General features: G+C 43.8%; 1 long non-coding RNA gene across 2 annotated transcripts; it reads right to left on the reverse strand.

The window, feature by feature from the left end:
* Positions 1–2,430: 2,430 nt before the first annotated feature.
* Positions 2,431–5,439, reverse strand: LOC120682688. Of its 2 annotated transcripts, XR_005678544.1 has the most exons (6): positions 4,712–5,439; positions 4,545–4,638; positions 3,556–3,869; positions 3,383–3,442; positions 3,085–3,290; positions 2,431–2,745 (listed from the first exon to the last, which is right to left on the reverse strand). It is a non-coding gene; the product is annotated as an uncharacterized LOC120682688 (long non-coding RNA). The 2 variants fall into 2 exon arrangements; XR_005678543.1 differs by having other exon boundaries at positions 3,556–4,638.
* Positions 5,440–6,850: the final 1,411 nt, after the last annotated feature.

Raw genomic sequence — 6,850 nt, forward strand, 5'->3', positions numbered from 1 at the left:
GACGTACGGCCCGGCGGCCGGAACCAGGATAAACCCGTGCGTTCCTGTGTTACCTTCCGCATCAACCATCCAGGAAGAGAGATCACGCAGCATGATTACTAGTTGGTGCTAGGCCGCCGGGTTTGGACACCGATAGTTGGCGCGCCAGGTAGGGGAGCGCTGTGTGACTTTTTGTCTTTGTTCTCTCTTGTTTTTCTGGATGGCAAACGAGCTACGCCCACTTATGGCGGGAACGATGCTTCAGTTTGGGAGCCTCGACTTCGTCGCAACCGGCAACAGTTACGACATGGAGCTCCTCCCGGCCGTGGCCAACCCCGACACTTCGGCTCCACCAGCCCGGCGCAACAGGCGCTCGGGCCAGCACTCGCGGCGAGCGCGCATGGAGCGGCGCAGGCTGGCACGCCTCAACTCCCCCTCGTGGGTCGAGGTTGGCATGTCACAGTTCAGCGTCGCAGCCGACGACGTCGCCCCCCTCGTCATCATCTGCTCCGGCGCCGTCTGTGCCGGCACCATCTGCTTCGGCGCCACCTGCGCCGATACCACCTTCTCCGGCGCCCTCTGCGCCGGCACCACCACCGACAGCTGCCCTGGTGCCTCCCAAGGAGTGCGCGATTGCGCCGTCGCCTTTTCCCTTCGGGATGAGCAACGCTGCAGCCTACGCCTCTTCAACGAGCACCAACTTCACCGAGTACGAGGATCTGCCGGGTCACCACCTCCTCGCGATCCGCAACCTCCTCGCCGACGAGATCGACTTCTTCATGGACAACTTCACGGCCGAGGAGGCCGTAGACTACTCCAGCGTCTGCAACCCCGACGCCTTCCGCACGTTCCAGCTTGCGGCAGCCTACTGCCTCACTTGCTCTGAGGACTTCAGCGAGGGGGATTACGATCCCACTCGGGAGTGCTTCATGGCAGAGCTGGCGGACGGAGACAACGAGGAAGCATCGGGCGACAATGGGGGTCGCAGAGACCCCCCACCTGCGAACCAAGTGGTGCCACCACCACCAGCAAACCAGGGGGCAGTGCCCCCTCTGAGCCCCGCCGCTTCGTCAAGCTCGACGGCACGACGGGCGCAGCTGGCGCAACTCGCGGAGCTCGAGAAGAAGCTCGATGAGGAGCGTCGACAAACCCGACTGCTGCATTCAAAACCTTATTGAATTGTTCATGTCTATGATGGTAACAATCAGCATGCATTTCTTTCTTGGGTTGCTTTCTTCTGATCACATCTGATGGGTTGATGTAATCATTTAGATGTCTTCATGTGCACATTTAAAAAACAAAAATTCCTAGGAAAGTAAATCAAACAATATTGCTGTGAAGCTAGTCTTCTCTATGTGAATCCAGTGCTAATCAATTGAATGATGTTGCAGTGCACTTAGTTCTTTTGCTGCAGGCAAGTGAACTTCCATGTAGGGTACACTTTATTCTCATCTAAAGTGCTAGTACTATGCCCACTAGTAATGAGGCTCTTTTTTACCCTTTTGACTGGATCAAAATAACTGATTTAGCCCCCAATTTGTATGATGTGCGTAGATATATTTCTAATATATGATGCTACTGTTAATTAACAACATACTTGTTTTCATAACCTACCTTAGTGGCACGAGATGATGAATCAATTACAGATTATTCACTTATACCCAAAAATCAAATGACGATGTATAATGAGGTCTAGATAAGTTTATAACCTTCTATACTAAAACATTCTATAGGTTTTCAACAGGCTGTGCACTTCAATTGCAATAAATATTTTGAAGTGCAAGATGTTGATGAAAGAATCAGAGTATTAATCTAGCAACTTTTTAATGATTAATTGCATGAAGGGTAATCCTATAGATACAAACTTGACCACTCTGTGACCAGATATGAGCTTATGCATATTGTAAAAGAAATCTAAGACACATAAAAAATAAACTTTGTTACTTTAAACATCTATGATATATATAATATGATATTATACGGTGTAGATGAAAAACTTGAAACTGTAGAATTATATAAGCTTTTACAACAACATGATTAAAACTTTATACAATATTAAAACTGGTGCATTTAGAAAAATTTATATGAGGAAACACGAATAAAAAAATTTGCCACCAAAATGATCAGCATCGTATATATTTTTCTCCATTCTTTGAAAAATAGAACACTGATTCAAATGACTTTGAGCTATCTCAAATAAGCAACCATGAATCTGACCAAAAAACCATAAAAAAGGGCACACAAATTTTGGAAACTTTATACTATCCCATTTAAAACACTAGTATAGTGCCCGTGCTAACGCCACGGCTGCATTTCAATGATACACTTAGAAACAACTAAACATGATGAGAAACCTGATTTGCACCATGAGCACTTAGTAATTAGTGTAGTATTCAAGGACAATCCATTGTAAAATATCCCCTGCCAAGACCAAAACAATTTTATGCGAGCTAAGGTAATAAGTCACATTATTCATTGCAGGCTGAAACAAATAGTTCACTGGCATAAAAGCAAATGACATTCACTCCCCCAAACTATAGAAGGACCATTAACCCTACTCCAACATCCGGTAAAAAATAGTCATTCTTAGCAAAGCTTCAGATTTCCGGCAAAAGTACCACTAATAAAGCTACTTCACACAACCATGAGTGAAATCTTAGAAACTCACACGGTCGAAAGGCTAAACCTATGGGCAGGCAGCAACAGGTGTTGGAGCTGGAGCAATGCCAGTAGAACCCAGGCTAGGGTGGGGGCGTCCTTGTCCACCTAACAGCATACAATCCAAGATAAACATATTAACTACCATGAAATCACATAGGAGGGGCACAGCTGGGAAATCTTTTATATAGCAAACATTCCTTGAGAAACAAATGTAGAAGCCTAAATTGCATGTCACAGGACCAGTTATAGTCTAAGCATTCAGCAATGTTTGCATAAAAGAACAACATTTGGCAACATTTCTTGAGAAGTAAAAATAGAAGCATAAATTGCATGTCAAAGGACCAAAGGTAGTCTAAGAATTCAGCAATGTTTGCATAAAAGAGCAGCATTTGGCAAGTAGTATAAGAATAAGCATTCTATTAGAAAATGGCAAAGACTCAGTACCTTGTTCTCCTGACTTTTCCGGAGATGCAACTCTGAATCTGGAGCCTTTAGCTTCTTCTTGCAATTTTCACCGTAGGCAAGTAAGCCAACTCCACACTGACTTTTAAGTACTTCTTTTGGATCAGGACCAAACTTTCGGTATTCCTTGAGGACATCTTGACATAGCCACTCTTGTTTCAGAGTGTTGCATGCACACCAGCATTGACCTTGATATATATAAGATACCATACAGTTGGTACAAATAAGTGCAATTAACAGAATATAATTAAATGACAAATTCAAATTGTAAACAAATTACCTATTAAGAAAAATCAATTTTCACTATACTACAGTTCCGGCAGAAAGCTTTGTAATATACCTGTATAACCACAGATCAAGCATTATTTGAAGGCACTTGAACATTATTAGTATTCACTTATTCTACAGTCTAATGTCGTAGGATGTTGAGAGGATGAGAGCCTCGAACCATACGTTTTTCATGCACTGATCAACCGATGGGCATATACCAGGGTGACATACTTCTGAGCACTGATGGCGGCAATTTGGTAGTTTTCTATTCAAAACGAACACTCAAATGCTTTGACAAAATCAAATAAACTTATGGAAATTTCTTATCAGAATTTAGTAACAACAGTGAAAAGAATTTAAGCTGTTATAATATACACACTCAAAAGCATGCACTATAGCACCATAATGGCATGGTCTTTTAACAAGGACTTGACAAGATGGACAATCGCTCAGATGGCATGGCCTAGGGCAGGATGTGAACAAGGAGGCTACCTAACCTGAAATAAATATTTGTAGTCAATATCCAGCACCAAGCTTAAAAGCATATGAAAACGCAGTATCTTCTTCATATTAAGTTTCGTAAAACAAACAAAACAGAAGTTTTTGAAAAGGAAAAGAGAGTATCTAACCCTTTGACAATTAAGATTACATTGTTCACAAGGCTCAGCAAGTGTGTTCTCTTTACTGATAGATCCCATTCTCTTTTTTTGTCGGTTTCAGTGTGAACTCAGGGTTTGGAGGAGAAATAGGGCCATGACACGTGGATAGTGTATGAAGATCGGTAAGACAACAGAGGTGGTATTCCTTGATAGACAGAAGTGCAAATACGATTGAATTACATATTTCCTGTAGTTCAAATACAAACCTTTCTTTACATGTGTGACCACATGAAAGTTCTTCCCCGCAGGTCAGCTTGCAAGGTGGGCAAGCTCCATAGTGGCATTTGTGGGGCTAACGAAAGGAATTAAATATCACATAAATTTTGAAAATCCAGTTGTAACAGCAAAAACAATTGAACCTACCAGGATAACTTCCTTACAAACACAGACAACAGAAATCGGATTAACATAACTATATAACATAACTATATAACATATGATTTAATGCGTATATCACCGAAAGTTACTGAGATCTCAAGCCCAACAACAGGAAAAGAAGACACAGCAGATTACCTGGCAATCAAGCTTGTGTCGGCAAAGATGAGGTAAATTGCATATTTTTTTAGCATTTGGGTGGTTTCTGATTCTTCTCAGTCCCACAAGGAACCTGCAATAGAGTTAAAAAGTTTCAATTATCAGGAATAATACAAAGTTACAAAATATTGGATCAGCTAGTTCACCTGTGCTTGTGTTTGTTATTTCGCCTAAAGAAGCACGCCCAGATTTCTAAATCTCCTTGGAATCCATGTTAGTTTGCTGTTGTACTGGTTCAGGGCAAAAAAAATCATTATAAATGTAAAATCTTGTTCAATTCATTCCAAACCTTGTTCAATTCACCAAGAAAATATAGATACAACTTACAACTATTAATCATGGATCACTCAGCAAAGACAAGCTCTGAAGCTACACAGGGATCACTCAGCAATGACAATATTAAAAATCAGCACTAATAAATGACAATATTAAAAATTAGCACTAATAATTACACAGGGATCACTCTGATGCTCTGATGGAAGTACTAATAAATTACTAATAAAAAAAAGGGATGGAGGAAGATGTTACTGCGGCCAAGGGAAATGAATTCGAAGACTATTTTCTGAAACATGAACTACTTATGGGAATATATGAGAAAGGATTTGAAAGGCCTTCACCTATCCAAGAAGAAAGCATTCCTATTTATTGCATTAAATGGTAGTGACATTCTTGCAAGAGCAAAAAATGGAACTGGCAAAACTGCTGCATTTTGTATACCTGCTCTAGAAGAGATTGACCAAGACAAAAATGCTATCCAAGGTGTTTTTGAATTGAAGATATTATCATTATTCTACATAGCACTCCTGATCAGATCAATGTGACCTTTTGATATCTGAATTCTTTTTCTCGTATTCACTTATTCAATTGTCATATTGGTCCCTACAAGGGAATTGGCTTTGCAAACTTCGTAAGTCTGCAAAGAACTTGGGAAACACCTGAAAATTCAAGTTATGGTCACTACTGGAGGAACCAGCCTAAAGGATGGTATCATTCGGCTCTATCAACCTGTCCATTTACTTGTTGAGACACCTGGTCGCATTTTGGACCTTACAAAGAAAGGCATCTGCATTCTGAAGGAGTGTTCAATGCTTATAATGGATGAGGTATTACATAGCTTTAATAATGGCTTAATCTCTGCATTCTGAAAGAACAATAAACAGGGACCAAAACAATTCTCTCTAGACCTAGCTGCAGTTCTTATACTTGCTGCAGTTCCTACACAGGGACCAAAACAATTTTCTCTAAACCTGCAATGGAGAACTATGAATGGAACTTCAGTTCATTGTTGTTTGAAACTTGAGTGTATGTTTGGCTTATATTTGCAGGCAATGGTGGGCTGCTGGGACTGCTGCAAGGATGCTGGCATCTTCATAGCTAAGATTCATCAAACAGAGTGTCGAACCAAACAGACTTAGCACGATCTGTAACGTGAGCATTCAGTAACTTATTATATTCAGCACATAGAGTAAGTTAAATGAAGCACACACCAGCACAGCACAGAAACTTATTATATTCATTCATCGTATCCGCCGAGGTAGAGCCATTTGCCAAACTTACAGGTAATAGGCCTTTCAGTGATTAGTACTACCATACTTACTACTAAAGAAGGACAGGATAACTTCGAGAGCATAGGAGATCTTCACAATAGCAGAGGAGGACATCTTCACATGATAGGAGGCAGGATGACAGGGACCCCGTCGAGCACAAGGAGGATGTGCTCGTGAAGGAGGCGTGGTGAGCACTCGGGAGATCGGGCTGCGCGGAAGGCCCTGGGCGTCGTTGAAGGCCTTGCCTGTCAACTTGTGCAGATGATTCCCCAGAGTGACGGCCTCCACGCCGGCGTCGCGCACCAGCCCCACGCCGACCGCACCGCGGATCTTCTGGCCGAGACGGCGCACGTCCTTCCCGGTCGTGTCGTGGCGGCGGAGGAGCTGTTCATCGGCGGGGTGCACCTCCAACCCGGCGATGATGTGGAGCAGCTCGAGGAGGTGGCCGGTGAGGGTTGCCACTGGCAGCAGACACTCGTACCCGTGGAAGATCCAGGCGACGGGGGGAGCAGCAGGGCCGTCGACCTCCTCCTCGACATCCTCGACGGCGACGGCGAAGGGGACGGTGGGGGCGGTGGGGCCGACGGGGGCGCCGAGGACGTAGATCGAGCCGCCAGCATGCGCCAGGGGCAGGATCAGCTGGACCATGGTCGCCGCACCGCGCACGCTCTCGGCTCCGGCGACGACGACCGCCATGGGAACACCGGGGAGGAGCGCCTCAAGCTGCGCAACGGAGAG

Source organism: Panicum virgatum, chromosome 7N (assembly GCF_016808335.1).
Source record: "Panicum virgatum strain AP13 chromosome 7N, P.virgatum_v5, whole genome shotgun sequence".
NCBI lineage: Eukaryota > Viridiplantae > Streptophyta > Magnoliopsida > Poales > Poaceae > Panicum > Panicum virgatum.